Source organism: Perognathus longimembris, chromosome 15, assembly GCF_023159225.1.
Source record: "Perognathus longimembris pacificus isolate PPM17 chromosome 15, ASM2315922v1, whole genome shotgun sequence".
In the NCBI taxonomy this organism is placed as follows: Eukaryota; Metazoa; Chordata; class Mammalia; order Rodentia; family Heteromyidae; genus Perognathus; species Perognathus longimembris.
In genome coordinates, this window is record NC_063175.1 from 57,122,529 (window position 1) to 57,140,379 (window position 17,851).

The window sequence follows — 17,851 nt, forward strand, 5'->3', positions numbered from 1 at the left end:
AGCACCCGGACTCCTCGTGATCCTGCTTGTGGTTCTGAATTTGATTTTTCCTAATAAAATGCCCATTTTCATCTCCATATTCACTTACTTGCTTTACTTAGAAAATAGGATAGAAAACGAGGCATCTTCACGTGACGGGGTGAACCTCCTGCTAGCCTCTGCCACTGTCTTCCCTGACTCGGAGTCTGCTCTAAGCGGTGCATTTCCTGACATTTGTCACAGCAACCCTCACACAACGCAGATGTGCCATGTGATCAGGCACTGGAAAGCGGGGTGTTCCAGAAAGGGACTGACCTCCAGTCAGCCCCCCGCCCGGCCCCCCCACCCCGGTCTTCATGAGCTCTCTCGGTATTTCTTCTCTGCTTTCCACTTATATGGAAGCTTCTTTTTTTCCAGCTTCACAGTGACAGTCCCTGGCAGAGTGATTTGCATAGGAATTAATACACTCAAACCCTGAAACAAAGCTGAGGGAGCTTAAAATATCACTTCCAGTACCTGCCGAATACCACATATGGATGATGAAAACCCAAGCACTCCTCTTTCTCTCATCAGTGACTGAACAACAGCACAGTGCAGACTCAGTTTCCCAGAGACTCAAGTCAGGGTCACACTGTCATGCCAAGTCTTTGAATCTACCATGAATACTCCACATATGTATGTATGTATATATAATGTATATGTATATATACACACACATATCTATGTGTACACACACAACCCCCACCCCCCCCACACACAATGGGAACCATGGCTGAGGCTAAAGAACATTTGGGTGTTGCTTCCTCGTCACACCCTTACATTCAGGCGGAGCTCCCCACCCAACTCCATGACTGGGACAAATGGGACAAGTGCCTCATTTTCAGTAGGCATTAAAGGGACCGGAAGTTTTATGCAAACTATAAAAACGTGGTGTGATGTTTCCCAAGTATGAAGGGCTCTGTGTGAACGAGGGTCATTTCGGATGTTCCCTTTGGCCTACTTGGGCTGCCAGTGTGCCCCTTGGTATCCACTCGGAGCGTCTTCTTGATCCAGTCCGCATTTGGGGATTCAAAGAGGGCCGTGGGAGCCACTGACTGACCCAGCGCAGAGTCTGAGCCCTCGGTGTGATCCGCCAAGTCTAGAGGATGCCATTGAGATTGCTTGTGATGCGTTGTCTGGATTAGTGGGTTATATAAAGAACTAATAAGACGTAAATACTTCGTTAGATCCCTCCCCCTCTTACCTAATAAACAGTGAAGCCTGAATAGGTGTAAATCCTCTAAAACATAAATTACATTACAAACATGAATTTGAGTGGCAAGGCTGATTTATGGCTCTGCTGACTCAGAGCAGTCTTACATTGCGTGCATGGTCCATCTAGCTATTCTTCAGATTCAGTGCTTCATCTTTACTGTGGCTTGGATGAACTACCTTATCCCTTGAAAATCAAACATGATATTTTAATGAAAAAGAAAGGAAAAGAGTATCATGCGGTTTCTACACAAAGGTGAAAAGGAAGAACAGCATATTCATCAACATAAAAGTCAATACAGAGATCAGCCTGGAACTTTATGGCACTTACGCATTTTGAGATGAAAATAAAAGTCCTGAAACAAAAAGATTTATGAAATAAATACACTTGAGAATAATGAAATTTTACCAAGGGGGTTGGGAAAAATTTAAGGTTCTAAACAAAAAAATACGCTTTGTTCTACTCTGATTGAGAGAGTTGGGCGGGTCACTATTCACTGTTCTAGGTCTTTTAAGTTCTAACCAACTTCAATATCAATATTCACTCTTGTAAGTTCACTTTGTGATCGTATTCTATATTAAAATCATTTGTGTGTGTACGTCTGTGTGCTGAGGGCAAGACGTAGCGTTATTATAGTTCAACAGAGGTGGTTCAGTCAGTGGCTTTAGAGATGTAAAATGTAGTTTAATGTAAAATGTAGTAAAACGTAGTTTAAAATGTAGATACCCCTTTAAAAAGGAACCTGAGTCCTTGTTTGGCGCCGTCTCCCCACTTGGGGTGGAGTCTACGCAGGAAGGAGGCATTCAGAGAAGAAAGCTTGGAGTCGCAGAGGCGAGTCTGCAGCTTCAGAATTTCATAAAATGGTAGGGTGAAGATTTTTGAATTAATAAGATCACTGAGGACGTTTTTAGCCAAATCATTTGCCTGCCCTTGGGTAATGGATTCCTAAAAACTTAGTCTCGATGTGGAGTGGCTGTGGAGTCAGGAGAATAGAAGACGGTTAACATTTATGAAAAATTCAACGCAAGTCATTTTGAAATCCAGAGTAGAACAAAGAGTTAAGACGAAGCGAGAGCGCGTCCGCCTCCACCGCACCTCCGTGTTCTCACAAGTGACTTGCTGACAAATAGAGTCGCGGTGCTGGCCGGTTGTCCAGGGGGCGGCGTCCGGTCGGGGGGCTTCGTGACTTGTTGAGATTGTTCCCCGTTCTGCAGAGGAAAAGGCAGCCCGGACCTTACGCGCAGGGGCCGCTCGACGACTTGAACCGTGTGGTCGGAGCCGGGCGCGGGCGATTCACACCAGGCCCCCTCGCTCCTCAAGATTCCCAAGGATCACGGTTCAAAGCCAGCCTGGGCAGAAGAGCCCGTGAGATTCTTATCTCCGATCAGCCGGGAAAAAGCCAGGCGGAGCGCGGATGGCAAGCGAGAGCTTGAGGATCCGTGTTCAAGCCCCAAGACCGGCACCGAGAAAACCAACGACACAAAATGAAACATGGAACCCCCCCAAAAACCAACCAACCAAACCCGACATGACCATCTGCTCACTGTAATTCACACGGAACCCCGAGCAGGTCTCCCCCCCGACAAAGAGAGTTCCCCAGCCCAGAGGACACACGATTGCCACGTACGGGTTCTTTGTTTCTGGAATTTTCCCATTGAAGAGGCTCTGGGGCCGCGGTTGGCCAAGGGTCACTGGGTCAGGCACGCGAGGCGAGGCTGCGCGGGGACTCCCGGGCCTGCGAGGCGAGGCTGCGCGGGGACTCCCGGGCCTGTCGCTCGCCAGCGGGCACCGGGCATCGGCGCGAGGCCGGGAAAGGTGCCTCGCCCACCATGAATCCTCATGTAGACGCGGAGAGCCACGGGTAGTGGGGGAGGGACGAACAGGAGGCTTCCCGGACAGGAGGTTCCAGAACGAAGCAGCCATCAAAGCCGTCTATAATGCCCACCGAAATCACGCGCCCTCGCCTCTATTCTCTGCCTGTCTGTGGATGTCACATCCTGTCTGACAGCGAGAGGGACTTCCTCTTCTACGTCTGAATCGGCTCATCAGGGTTCAGCTGCCGAGGAGACGCCGGGATCGTGCTGGGACCTCGCGGGGCTGCTCAGCTCGCGGGGTGATCACAGGCCCCACGTAGGACTCCATGCGGGCGATCACAGGCCCCACGCAGGGCTGCTCAGCTCTCAGGGTGATCACAGGCCCCACGCGGGGCTGCTCAGCTCACGGGGTGATCACAGGCCCCACGCGGGGCTGCTCAGCTCTCAGGGTGATCACAGGCCCCACGTAGGGCTGCTCAGCTCACGGGGTGATCACCTAGGCCCACGCAGGGCTGCTCAGCTCTCAGGGTGATCACAGGCCCCACGCAGGGCTGCTCAGCTCACGGGGTGATCACCTAGGCCCACGCAGGGCTGCTCAGCTCTCGGGGTGATCACAGGCCCCACGCAGGGCTGCTCAGCTCTCAGGGTGATCACAGGCCCCACGCGGTGCTGCTCAGCTCTCAGGGTGATCACAGGCCCCACGCAGGGCTGCTCAGCTCTCAGGGTGATCACAGGCCCCACACGGGGCTGCTCTGCTTGTGGGGCGATCACCGAGGCCCACGCGGTGCTGCTCAGCTCTCGGGGTGATCACAGGCCCCACGCAGGGCTGCTCAGCTCGCGGGGTGATCACCAAGGCCCACGCGGGGCTGCTCAGCTCTCAGGGTGATCACAGGCCCCACGCAGGGCTGCTCAGCTCTCGGGGCAATCACCGAGGCCCACGAGGGGCTGCTCAGGTCTCAGGGTGATCACAGGCCCCACGCGGGGCTGCTCAGCTCGCGGGGCAATCACCGAGGCCCACGAGGGGCTGCTCAGCTCTCAGGGTGATCACCGAGGCCCCACGCGGGGCTGCTCTGCTCTCAGGGCGACCTGGGAGCCACAGCCCAGCCTCCCACAGGAGCACGTGAGCCGTGCGGACGGAGTGGGCGACCCCACTCCACAGACGCAGAGTCTGCGTGGCCCAGGACTCGTGGCTGAGGGAGACGCACGCACCGACCTCCCGGAGACACGGGGGCCGCGTCCCTGTGTGGCCCCCTCCCAGCTCCGTCCCCCCATCCACAGGCATTACCGAGGAGATTTAACGGAGCCCCGAGCTGTCTCGCTGGAGTATTTCAGATGTACACGCTCTATTTCCAAGTCATGAGGTTGTTTTGTTATTTATGTGGAGCCATAAAACACAATAGGATTTTTAAAGTCTATTTATATGCACAAAGCTGGCACACATTCTCAGATCAATGCATTCGTTTTCATTAGCCTTACACAATACCAATAACCCATAAATTATCAATGCTGCCATCACTGTGTGTGCAAATCCTAAAACAGGGCATAATGAACTTTTTGAATGATGGGAATGATTACCTCCATCATTTATAACACATCATTGTGCCCTGGCTCTTGGGTTGCAAGGGGTCTGCCTTTATCCATAACCAGTAAGAATCGTACCGCTGGCTCTTTCCACCCCCACCCCAAACCCAAACCCCTCCTAAGCCCTTCCTCTGGCTTATTTTAACTCTTGATAATGAATCCCCATTTCCGCGCACGCCATGTGGCAATTTGTATGAATCATAGAGGCGATCGGGCTATGTCTGCGCCGACGGCCAGGCCTCCTTCCGGAATGAGCGACGTGGCCGGCCACGTCAGCCCACTGCTCTTGAAGACGGTACACCGGCGACTATACACATCATCCAGGGGGGAGGGGAAAAGGTATCTGTTGTGTTTTAAGACCACCCAAAGTTCCTACTGAGGCACGGCTCGAAAGCAAAGGATGAACTGGATCCCAGACTCAGAAGTTCCGAGTGTAGCTATACCAGATCTCAGTCCAGTGACCGGCTGGTCACAACCCTCCGTTCCCTCCCCCGCACAACACTGGGCTGCTCGCCTGTGCTCCTCATTGCAGATTAGCTTTGAGAACTGCCAGGATTTTTACTCTCTCAGACAGTTAAGACCAATGTCTGAGTTAAATTATTTTTTTAAAAAAATGCCCATCCAATTAAAATATGTAAGCTATTTCTCTATTTTTCTTTCTCTTTGCTAAATTTAATCAATGCAGTACCAAAATAATTGGGTGGTAATTCCTTGTGATCTAGAGAAAGTATAAATAATTGGGCCCAGATTTTTTTTTTCTTTTGCCCAAAGGGTGGCCCTTTAAGCTGATTGTAAAAGCAGTGGAAAAGTGGTGAACAATGTTTAATTGTCTTATTATTTTCTTTTTAGTATTGAGCACATAGCTGGCATTCGATAATTACTTATTAACTGGATTACACCTCTTAGCTTAATTCCTGCTGTTGTTAAACAAGCCCGGGAGCCTCTGCGGGGTGGCGAGGGGGCCCAGGGCCTGCCGGGCTCGCGAGGTTGCCGGCTGATGCCGGTGGACTTGGGGCGGATCTGGGGACACCGAGCATCACCCCAGACCACTTGTGCATCTTAGTGGCTAAACACAGGTCTAGGCAGACCTACCCGAGCAGGTGTTTTTCAGGATTAAACGCCAGCTTTCTGAGCTCGTGGTCCTACGCCTGGGGTGCGCGGCTCAGGATAGCAGGGCTTCGTGGTGCTGAGTGCGAGGGAATTGGGGCCGCTCCCTTCTCGGAGCTCTGCTGGGGGAGGGTGGAGTGGAGAAGAGGCACAGACCGGCCCGCGGCCTCGCGGGAACGCCGGGGACTCGCTAGCGCGGTCCCTGGGCTGGGTCAGCTCGGGAAAGTGCTTACCAAGTGTGACTTTTCTCACAACCCAAGAACCGTACCGCTCGCCACCTTAGAACAGCCCTGCCGCCCCAGAGACGCCATGAAGAACCAACGGCTTCCTCGCCAGGTTTCTGGGCATTCAACGATCTCAACAAGGTACCACGGACTGTGCCACAGAATTCAGCCCCACCTTCTGGCGTGACAAATAGATGCTCCCAGCTGGGTGCCGGGGTGCAGGCCCCGGGCCCGAGGCTGGATGCAGGAGGATCCTGAATTGGAGGCCAGCCTAGATGAATACAGAGCGACTGTCTCGGAAGCGGAGCTGTGACGCAAGTGCTTGAGAGCCAGCCTGGCGTGGGAAAGCTGAGCAACCGTTCCCGGGCTCTGAGTTCAAACCTCCCTAGAGGAAGAAAAACAAAAAGCGAGGTGGGGGGAGACTCAGTGTTCTAACAGAGACTAAAAGAAGAAAGAGCTGAAACTGTCAGGGGAGTGTGATCTCAGCAGCCGGCTGTGGAAGATGCACCCAGGACGGCTGACGTTTGAAGCTAGACTAAGCACTGAACACGGGCGAGGCACGCGGTTTCACTGCGGAGCCCTCCTAGCTTGGGCTACCGGCTCATGCCTTTAGCTGCTTGGGCGCACAAGGTCGGGAAGGCGGTGGTTCTAGGCCAGCCCGGGGAAAAGGCACAGAGACATCATTTCAGTAGGAAAACCTGTGCGCTTGTCAACACCACCGAGCGGGAAGGGTAAATAGGGGGCTTGGAGTTCAAGCTGGCTGCCGGGGGAAAATAAAAACCTTACCTGGAAATAACCAGAGCACAAAGGGCTGCGCGTGGGTCTCCCGCGGTGTGGAGCCGCCCGGCAGGCTCGGAGCTGTGAGCGGTCCCGCTTCGGCCGGGGCGGACAGGAGCCCGGGGCTGGGCCTCGCGACCCCTCCGGAGCAGCTTACTGACTGGGAAGGCTAAGGCAGAGGGCAGCCGGGGTGAGATCAGCCCCGCAGCCCGCACTCTGTCGGGCTTGGTCCCCGTCCCCTCGCCATTCCACCTGCGAGTGTGCTCGGGAGGCCGACTCACGCCGATCAGATCGCATCGGCTGCCCCCCGGGGTCCTGGTCCGCTGCCACGGGCCACTCTTGCCTCGACCGCTACCTTGCCGACAGCCCAGAAGAGCCCAGGCCCACGCCGCGGCGAGGCCGAGCTAAGGCGGGAGCTCGAGAGCCGTGGCGCGGGGGACAGTCCTGGAGGGAGAGGCCGGGTCCACCATTCACCTCGCACGCGGCGATGCCAAGACCAGGGAAAAACCCGGGGTTCGCTGCAGCTGCACGACCGTATTTGTTATGCGCTCGCAAAACGGTTAAAAAAAAAAGGAGCCCTTGTCGATTATTTTGACACCCAACTGCTTGCAGCCCGTGAGGGATTGGTTATGACACGGCGCACGTCATTCCCCCCGCCCCCCCCGGGGAACCGGCCGGAGTTTGCACGAGGGGGCGGCCTTCACCGCGTCGGGCGTCAGGGCAGGAGGGTGGACTTCCCGGGGCTCCGTGCCCGACCGGGGCTCTGATCAGGACCCCCCTCCGTGGCCCAGGCCCCCGTGGGAGACACGGGCGCGGGCCTCGCCGCGCTGGCTGGCGGTCCCCACGTGGGCAGCTGGCCGCGTTCACGGGTTCCATCGTCACGGGGTCCACAGACGCCCGGGGGACCGGCCGGTCCGCCTCCCCGCCCGGCAGAGAGACCGTGAGGACAGCACAGTGTACCCGGGGGAGCCTCAACGGCCCCCAAAGATGTGTGGGACACTCCAGCTCAGGGACAGAGGGGTCCTGGGGTTCCGCTCAGGGCGGAAGTGCTTTCTCACAAAGACTTTGGGCCCCGAGGCTGGGTGGGGTACCACGGGAGGTGCTTGTGCCCCCAGGGAACTGAAAACATCCTCGTGGAAAAGGTTCAAGGTTGCTTATTTAGCAGGAAAATGACCCTTGGCTGACAAACTCATGCCTGTGAGAGAAACTCCAGAGACTTTGCCTGGGGACCCCAAACCACAGACTTCCCCGGAGGACCTTCCCTGCCCCATTTCTGTGCATCCGCCTTACTTCTGTACCTAATATAAAAGAAAAATCCAATCGCATTGAGGTTAAATAATACATTTTCCCCCTCCTAGACCCAATAAATCTGTTTAAAGATGCATTGCTACTTTTCTTGAGGGATAATTTAGACTATGTATCAAAAAAAGGGAAAATCAATAGTTTTTTTTCTATTACAAATAATTGCCTGTTTGACTCTTTCCCACTCTTTCTTTTTTATTTATTTAGGCCTCAGCACGTTTTCTGGTAGAGAACGCCTCGCGCCCCGGGTCTAGACCGTGTGTGCGTGACAGAGCTGCTCCGGCCCAGCCTCGGCCCTCGCTCCTGGTTCCAGAAGATTCTCATTCACTGGTTGGGGAGGAAGCCAGGCTCAGGGGGGCTGAGCCTCCGGTGCTGGCTGACTCGGCAGCCTATGTCTGTGCAAGTCTGGGCTGGTTGAATACAACCTCTAATGGCCAGTGGAGAACAGTGCAGCCAGAGAGAGGCCAGAGAAGGAGGGAAGGCCCCGGGCCTGCCGCAGGCCGGACACACCGAGCAGCTCCAGGGCCAGGACCAGCGGAGAACGCCTTCCCACCAGACAGAAGACCGTGGAGTGGTTATGTGATGCTACGGACCATCCCCATTGGTGGCCAGATTCAGAAATCCCAGCTGGCACCGAGAGACACCGGGGAGCGTCTGTGTTTTCATTGTGGGGAATGGAGTCCAGCGCTTCATTCTGAGCTGTGGACCATGCGTCCTGGGCCCTGAGTACCCCGGAATTCTCCTGTGGGAGGTCCCAGGGGAAGGGGAGGGGCGGTTCAGACTCTTATTTTCCAAGTCTGCTCCAGAGCCCCGCCGTGGGAAAAGTTGGGGAGATGGAAGGCGCTGTGTTTTGGCCCAAACAGCTCACGGTTCCCACCTCCCTGGGGGAATACGTGCTTTCCTAGGGGGGAGGAATCCGGCCCCACAATCTGCCACAACACCTAATATCTATCACATCTCAGGACCAGCACAACTGCGGCATAAATCTCAGCACTGGCAATTTTCCTCTCTCCCTGGAAATGTGTTTTAATTGAAAGCGTTTTTGAGGCTGGAGAGAAAATGTGCCAGTTATTTTCATTAGCGACTTGAAGTGTGTGTGTGCGCGTGTGTGTGCGTGTGTGTGTGTGTGTGTGTGTGTGTGTGTGTGTGCTTGGTTCCTTGGAAATGAAATAACTGCTCCTGCAAAGGACCAAACAGTCTCGTGGTGCGCTCAGCAGCAGGTGACCGGGGCCTTTCAGGTTTGCGGTGCGGCTCAGGTAAGAAGATGCCCCCACGAGGCCGCCACGGGGGTCGAGGCGGAGCCTGGTGCCTGACAAGCAGGCAGGTCACCACGTTGGACAAGCCCCACCTTCTTTGCATTTCGTTTGCTTCCAGATAAGGTCCTTCACCTATTTTTCCCTGGAGATGGTCTCGGTGGTCAAGGTCACCTTGCGGTGGTTCTCCTGTGTCTTCCAAGTGGCTGGGATCACAGGTATTCTCCTCTGTGCCTGTCAAGTCGACAGTGTTCCATGGAGGACGGGATGGGGGCCTGACCGGGAGGGGTGGGCAGGAGCACTAACTGTGGATGCGTAACAGCAGTTTTCTCTCCCACCCTCCTCATTTCTTCCCTTCTCCTTTAATCAAGCACTTCTCATTAGGTCCTAACAACAAAAATACTTTCTGAGGAATAATTGGAAGATGTCATTCCAAACGCAATTATCACAACCTTGGGACATTTCTGTGTGGTTTGGAGCACTTGAGACGCGCTGGGTAGAAATTTTGGTCTATCGGTTTGTTGTGCCAAAACTTATTAGCAGCACTGACACATTTCTTTATATCTATGACTTTAAATTTCTCCAACTACAAAGGAGAAGTTAAAAAGTCTCCTTTTTCAAAGATTTCTGGATATTCAATGAAAGAGCACGTAATGTACCTGGTCTTAGCAGGATTATGTTCACAATGTAATAAAATAATTCAAAGGTACAGCTAGAAGAAGAAAATAATGGGTATCTATATTATTTGCAGTGTTCCCATAAATCAAACTTAGCGTCACAATAGGAACATTCTTGATACACACATGAAAAGCTCCAAAACTTGAGAAGTTTAAATGAAGATGTAAAATATGATAGAAGACACCCTGTAAAAGAAAAGAGGTATTATCTCCCACATAGTGTTGGAAAAAAGGCAGCTATTTAGTAGGAACCATTGTATTCTCTGTCATAAACCATGATCCAAAAACATCCTGATAAATTTCAGTGTTAAAGTATGAAAATGAAACCATAGTAATGTAAGAAGATAAGTTAACTAGAAATAGTTTCACAGACACAAAGAGAATGACAAATTAGATGATATGGATAAAATATTTTATGTCACAAAGTATAAACAAAACAGTTTTGAATGACAGATAAAGAGAATTACATTGAAGACGGAATGAAATGGTTAACACCATAATTTACAAACATTTTCACAGGAATAACACTGTCATACCCAGGTTTTACAAAGTGGGACATAGAAGATACTTTACTGAGGAAGATAGTGGGAAATTTCCAATATGAGAATAAAGAAAAACATCATAGAACTGGAAAAAAAATCTGCCATCTATTTATCAAAAGCTTAATATCCATAAGGTATAAAGAGTTAAAAATTGTACCTTAAAAAACACCAAATAAAACAATTACTATGTGGTCAACATCCATTGGGTAGAGAGTTCTCAAAAGGAAAAGTACAAACAGGCAGCCAATATATAAAGGAATGTTCAATATCGTATCCCCAATGAAAGGAAAGCAATGCCACACTAAGATTCCAGGTCACCCTAGGAACAAACGAGTCAGCAAGGGCTGGGAATGTGGCTTAGCGGTGAAGTGCTCGCCTAGCATGCACGAGGCCCTGGGTTGGATTCCCCAGCACCACATGAACATAAAAAGCTGGAAGCGGTGCTGTGGCTCAAGTGGCAGAGTGCTAGCCTTGAGCAAACAGAAGCCAGGGACAGTGCTCAGGCCCTGAGTTCAAACATCAGGACTGGAAAAAAAAAGAAAGCAAGCAAACAAGAACTTGGACCAAGGATATGGGAAGGCAATTAGGGAAACACTGTGGAAGTCAGTATGGAGCGTCCTTAAAAACTTGTGAGGGCTACCGTGCGGGCGGTCCTGTGGGACCACTCCCAGGCATATCACCAGGGAAACGTCAGCTCGCACACACCAGATAGACCCCGCATCATGCACGTGGCAGCACTATCACCATATACAAGCCACAGGGTCCCCAGGGTCTCCGTCCTCGGGTAATGAGATACGTGCGGGGTACATACACAACGGGGTTTACCCAACCATGGGGGAGCGTGAAATGACCACTCTTGCAGGACAGGGGATGAAACTGGAGATGTCAAAGTGAGCGCGCGCGGCAAGCCAAGCTCCGATAGACAACGTGAGCGCGCGCGGCAAGCCAAGCTCAGATAGACAAAGTGAGCGCGCGCGGCAAGCCAAGCTCAGATAGACAAAGTGAGCGCGCGCGGCGAGCCAAGCTCAGATAGACAAAGTGAGCGCGCGCGGCGAGCCAAGCTCAGATAGACAAAGTGAGCGCGCGCGGCGAGCCAAGCTCCGATAGACAAAGTGAGCGCGTGCGGCAAGCCAAGCTCAGATAGACAAGTATTGTCTGTGTTGCTCACATGCAGAAGCCAGACCCCAATTAAGTGACAAAATTGTAAAAGAGGGACCTGTTGTGGTCCCCCAAAACAATGGTGGGAAGGGGGAAGATGGGATCTTGGGCAGGTGAATATGATCATATGTGTCAATAAAAATAGCGTGTGTGTGTGTGTGTGTGTGTGTGAGTGTGTGTGAGAGAGAGAGAGAGAGAGAGAGAGAGAGAACAGCATAATGAAACAGACCAGAACTGTTTTTAAAATTGGGGAGGTGAATTTGATCAAAGTAACAGTAACAGTGAACCCGAGTGAACATAAATAAAAACATAAATGAAAGCAGGAGGGGAGGAGAAGAGTCAAGGAAGAGCGATAGGAAGCATGGATTTGATCAGACTCCACCATATGTATGTAAGGTAATAGCACAATGAAAGCCCTTTATACAATTAATTTACTTACACTCGTGAAAAATAGAAATGAACACGATAGGCCATTTCAAGAGCACGGAGCTGGCGAAGATAACATTTTAGCAATCGCTGATGGAGATGAGGGGTGGGGAGTGGGTGGGGGGGGGGTCCACTGTCTGGAACGGTCGGTGGGGTGTAAATTGACGCCAGGCTTTGGGAACCCTGCAGGCCACGGGGGCTTCTGCCTGACAGTACTCCAAGCCCGTGGCTTCCACCCCCGAGGTGCTTGGTCCGGGTAGCAGTGGCTCTCGCCCCTGCTGCCAGTCCTCCAGCTCCGGCCTGTGCAGAGCACCTCTGCCAGCGATTACATCTTAAAGACCCAGAAAACCTGCACACAACCAAATGAAAGCCACAATTACAGTTTCCATGGAGACCACAGTGCGAGGCTGTCTCCTGTGCAGCCAGTCACTTGAAGTGCCCAGTCTCCCTGACACAGGGCCACGGGGGCTGGCATCCCGGGGCCTTGCCCAGCTGTCCCCGGGGGGCACGGGGGGCCGCATGGGGTGCCCGGGACCCGTAGGGCTGCTCCCGTCCTGCCCTCTGGCCTCTCTAGAAAGCCTCTTCTTGCTTCCACACAGCTCAGAGTCAAGTGCTCTGCACGGGTGTTGGGCAGAGCCGGGCCCTTCCCTGACCTCTCTTTCGGCTCTGGGAAGGTGGCGGGTGGGTGAGCCCTTTGCTCTGCCCGGCGGGTGTCCAGCGGGCTGGCCGTCCTGCGACTGGGTCTCAGGCAGGCCCTGCCCCGTCCTCCATACCGGGCCACCGCCTGTCCTTGACAACAAGGTCAAGGAGTTGAGACACTCCGGCTGGCTGGCAAGCCGTGGAGGCGGGCTGAGGAACGCAGCGTCTGTGTGTATAGTGCTGCACCTTCTCCTCTCCCGCTCTTCTGTCTCTCCGTGTGCATCGCCTTGCTGGGTCCCCAGGTCTGCGTCGGGGAGTGAGCACACAATGGGGGTTTGCAGAAATCCCTGCTGTCCATGTGGCGAGATGCTCACACGAGGCAACGTCACAGCCGGCCCCGGCGGGAGAGCGATTCCCAGCGGCGCCTAGTGACTTCAGGCCGTGCTCGGGAGACAGTGCTCCCAGCCGAGTGGGGGAGCCCAGGCTTGCCCCACCCCGGCCAGGCAGGAGGAGCCGGCAGAGCTGGAGTCCAGGCTAGGCCGCGCAAAGGGAAGCGGAAAGAGCTAGAGATGTGGCCCAGAAGGTCGAATGCCTGCCTAGCAAAGCCCAGACCCAGAGTTCAAAACCCGGCACTACCAATTCTTTTTTTGTTGTTGTTAAGTTTCAAAATTGGGTTAACAAGGGCCGATAGCATATGTATGGTATTCATCTAATTTCAGGAAGGAAGACATAAATCAGGTCACGGAGACAGAAATGGAAGAAAATGCCCCGAAATCCCACGAGAAGTCGCTGGAGGCATCCGGAACGGCAGCCAGTGCTCCTCTCGGCGGCATTGCAATGTGCCGCGTTTTTAACAATAGCAGTGGATTGTTTTTCCCTGGGCGCTTGTCCACAGAATTCCAGGTGGCACCCGAGGCCACAGGTCTTCTCCAGGAGGCCGCCTGGGGGCCTTTGCCCCCGCGCCGGGCACCCTGACCACGCCCAGCCAGCCGCCCCCCTTGGTACCCGCTCGGTGGAGAAGGCCTGGGGCTCCTTCCGGGCTGGTGCGTTAAGTGATGTTTTAACAAGGAAGTTGTGCTTGCACTTTTAGCTCCAGTGCTATTGTTCGCGCAGTCCTGGTGCCGTGCCAGGCTCTGTACAGCTGGCATAAGGAAGTCCTTTCTTGTCTTCCAGAGTTTGCAAAACAGGGGGAAGCGTGTCAGGAAGGGCTGCGTGGAAAGCTCCGGCGTCGCTGAGGCAGACACTGTTCTCACCACGGCCTCCTCACCTGGTGTTTACCTACCTGTTCTTAGTTTTGAAGTTCTTTTGGTAAAGTCACCCTCCCCACCGAGCCTCCTTTGTCATCACTCACAGTCGCATGTTAATCTCGCACAGAGCACTCGGCAGGTGCTCCGTCATCCCAAGGCCCGAGCCTCTCCCCTGCTCTCTGCTGGCTTTCTTCCCGCCCCGTGAATCCTACGGTGCTGGCATCTGAGATGGAGGGAGATCGCCCGCTCTGCTTGCTCTTCTTGCATCTGTACTTCTCCTTCCTTACCTTCCCAACTGGCATTAACTCACCGCCTAAATACCTCGTCCATGTTTCTAGCTGCTGAGACACGAATTGCACCTGTTACCCGCACGCAGCCAGACGGGGGCTCGGCCCGGGGCCCCCCTAACTCACGGGGGCTGCGGTCGTCTCCCCAAGCCCCCCTTCCTCGGGGCTTCCTCCCGCCCTGCCCCTGCGCCGCCAGAGAGACATGGAGGGGAGCGTGGCCGGGCAGAGGGCGAGCCCAGCGTCCTGCTGGAGCAGACCTTCACGATCCCGGCCGGCCGGGAGCCAGGGCTTCCCGGTGGAGCCCATCTCCCTCCCTCCAGCGTGGGTGCAGAGAGTGGGTGGGCTTTCCCTCAGCAGACCGACCCTGCCCTTCAGCAGGGTGTGCGTTCTCCTGGGCAGCCCCCTCCCCCACGCGGGGCCCTCCCCCTCCACGCTCCCCCGTGGGCTCCTCCCCTGCCTCCCAGGGCATTGGTCTGCGTCTGAGGGCAAACGCAGCCGGCCGTGGCAAAGGCCGCAATCAACGCGGCCTTGACCGGTCCTGGGTACCGAATGGAAGAAGAAGCCGTTCTGTGGGGACTTTGGAAGATGGCCCAGGGGGAGGCCTTGGAGCAGGAGGAAGGAGGGCCTGAGGCATGAAGAGAAGCGGGGGGGGGGGGGAGGAGGAGTCTAAGTCCTCCAGAGCGATGTGGCCTGGGGGCGGGGGGGGGGGGCCCCAGGGCAAGCTGCTCCTCCTCAGGGATGGGGTGTTCCCGTCACTGTCCTCGAGGGCAGGGTCCTGGGTGGGCCTGGGCCTCCTGTTGCTTTGCACAATTGATGACTATTGCGCGTCCTCTCTTCAACGTAGCCTCCTCCTTGGGGCTGCGGGGCGGTGCCCGGCTCTCGCTGGACTCCGCAGCGGCCGGCTCTCCCCTCTCCACACCCAACGCCCGTCGCTCTCACCGACAACACCAAGTCTCCCCAGGTCCCCGGCTTGCGGGGGGGCGCGCTCATTTCCGCTGCCCTCGTGACCGGCCCCGGCAGGGCGTCGTCTGCCCTTTGTCTCTCTGCTCCGTAGGCTGGGAGCTGGAGGAGCTGCGCCTGCGCCGTCTCCCGGGCCCGGCCAGCGGCTCGTGCCTGGATGGCGTCTGAGACGCGGAGTCATCAGGTAGACGGGCCGGCAGGTGCGGGACCGCCCCCTTGGGAGCAGAGCCCGTGGGTAACGGGGCTCCCCACCCTGCGGCCTGGCCGCCTGGCCGGCTGTCTCCTCTCCTTCCCGTCGGGCTCCGGGTTGGGGAGCCTCTGTCTTAGTGGCTGGGTCCCTTTGCTAGGCCCCTGGGGACCGGGCGGCCTGGACAGAGCAGAGGGCGAGGCAGGAAGGCCAAGGGCCGCCCCGGGCGGGTTTCCGGGGTTTTCTCCCCGCACGTCCACACGGCCACCCCTCTGCGCGTCCCGGCCTGGTCCCTGCTCTCAACCGTGCCAGTTACACGGAACGAGGGCGGCGCAGCCACGGTCTCTTTCAAAGGGTCCGTCCTCCCCTCCGGCCACGTCCTGAGTCCCTCTGAGGGTCGGGACTTGAACCTGCGGGGCCGGGGGCTCCCAGTCCAGCCCCATCAGAACACCTGCCGTGAAACGCTGGCGCTTTGGCCCTCGTGCTCACGCTGTTCCTGCTGCTCGCTTTGCTCCTCTGCGGGTCCGAGGGAGGACGCGCCCTCCCGGGGCCCTGTCCTCGTGTTCTGCCTCCTTTGCTCAGCGCCGCCGGCCGCCCTGGGCTCTGTCGCCGTCCCCGGCTTCCCCGCGCGTCTTGGCCCCCGTGAGGTCCCCGTCTGTGCGCGTGGCTGACGTCCTTGGCTTCCCCTCGGCCTCCGGTACGTGACGCTGGACCTCCGGGCGAGTCCGAGTTGTCACTAATTCACCAGGTGCGTGCACCGTGCCTGTGCAGAGGAGGCCTTGCGGGTCGGGGGGGGGGGGACTTTGGTGCTCTCCAGGGTGTCCGTCAAAGGGCCGCGAGTGGCAGAGCCACGGCGTAAGTCGGAGCCGTCTGGACACGGGGCTCACGAGCGTTCTCTGGGTCTCTTGGGCTGTACCCAGGCCCAGCTTGGACGTTATCCACACGGGGGTACTCTCTGGGTACCCACACTTTGTGCCACACTGGGGTGCTCTATACGCGAACCAGAAAGCGGTGGGGGCGTAGTCGGCAAGCCGAGGGTTGGTTCCCAGCGCGGTGATGGCGGCGTGGGGTGGGGGAGGGGGCTGGCGATTTCATGGCCCACCCAGTATCTTTCCATCTCGTCTATGAATGTCTTGAGGAGATCAGGCACTGCGTCCCGATCTGGGAAGGGGGGCGGGGGTGGGGGGCGGGCACAAGCCCTCCCTTCCCTTCCTTGGAAGAAGCTTCCCGTGGGGGGGTTGCTGGGGGAGGGGCGTGCTCCGCGCGAGATTCCATCAGAGCTCAAGTGGAAAGGTGGGGGATTCCGCCGCCGCCGCCGGCAGCCCGTGCCCAGCCCCAAGCCGGGCGCCGCCCGCCCGCCCGCCCGCCCGCCCGCGTGGGGCCCCGTCCCAGGCCCATTAGGCAGGACAATCTCTCCCCAGGGTGCAGGGCCGCCCTACTGGAGGTGCTGCATCTGGAGCCACACATTTTAGCACATCTGGAGGAGAGCAGAAAAAAACCCGCACAAACCCAGCAGCGAGGCATGGGTAAATGTCAGCTGTTTATTGACTTTCTCATTGGGAAGCAGAGTGCTAAGCAGAGCAACTGGGTCTCAAGTCTGAAGACCGTGGCCGGCGGCCAGGGGGTGGCGGAGAAGCGGCCGGGCGTGTCAGCCCGCGTGCCGGGCGAGGGTGGCGTTTCCCGGGCGTCTTCCGCCCGCCCCAGCCCCCGCCGCCGAGTCCTGCCGCAATGAACTCACTGCTAGTGTCGCACTAAACACCCACGGTACGGGTTATTTTAATGGACATATTGCTTTAAACGGAGCGTTCGCCATCTGTTCCGTTCCTAATTCCGAATGCAAAAAGAACATATTTCACAATTACATCTGTAAGTAATGATATAAGTAATTTAAATGCATGTATATGTTCGCACAATGCAGTAGACAGCTGGGACTTTTTTTTTTTTTCCTCTGCTCTTATGTTTCAGGCACAAATCAAGGGAAAATATCCACTGGCTCCTTCGATAGTGCATTTTCCCATTTACGTGGAGTCATTTGTGCGGGAAACAAGGTTTTCTGCCCTAACTGTACCTAGGAGTTCAAGGCGAGCTCAGTAAAATAGATCACAGAGTCAGTTTTACAATGCTCGCCTTGTCTCCGTCCAAATTCCCTCTGGCTTGAATGACATCCTGGCAGATGCCACGCGTGAGAGCCATCAGTTTCAATAGACATCGGTGCGGGGCCTGGCGGGCGCTGTGGCCAGCATTGCTTCCCAGTCCTCCTCTGGAGACAAGGCTGCAAGAAGCGCCCCCTCAGAAGGGAAGGTAGTGGGGTTTTTGTCGGTGGGGGGGAAGACTGGGGGATCTGGCTGAAACATTCACGGCAGAGGGGCAGCCGAAAGCTAATGGGGAGGACAGCTAATGGGGAGGACAGCCACATGCCAGGCATAGCCAAGGGCAGGG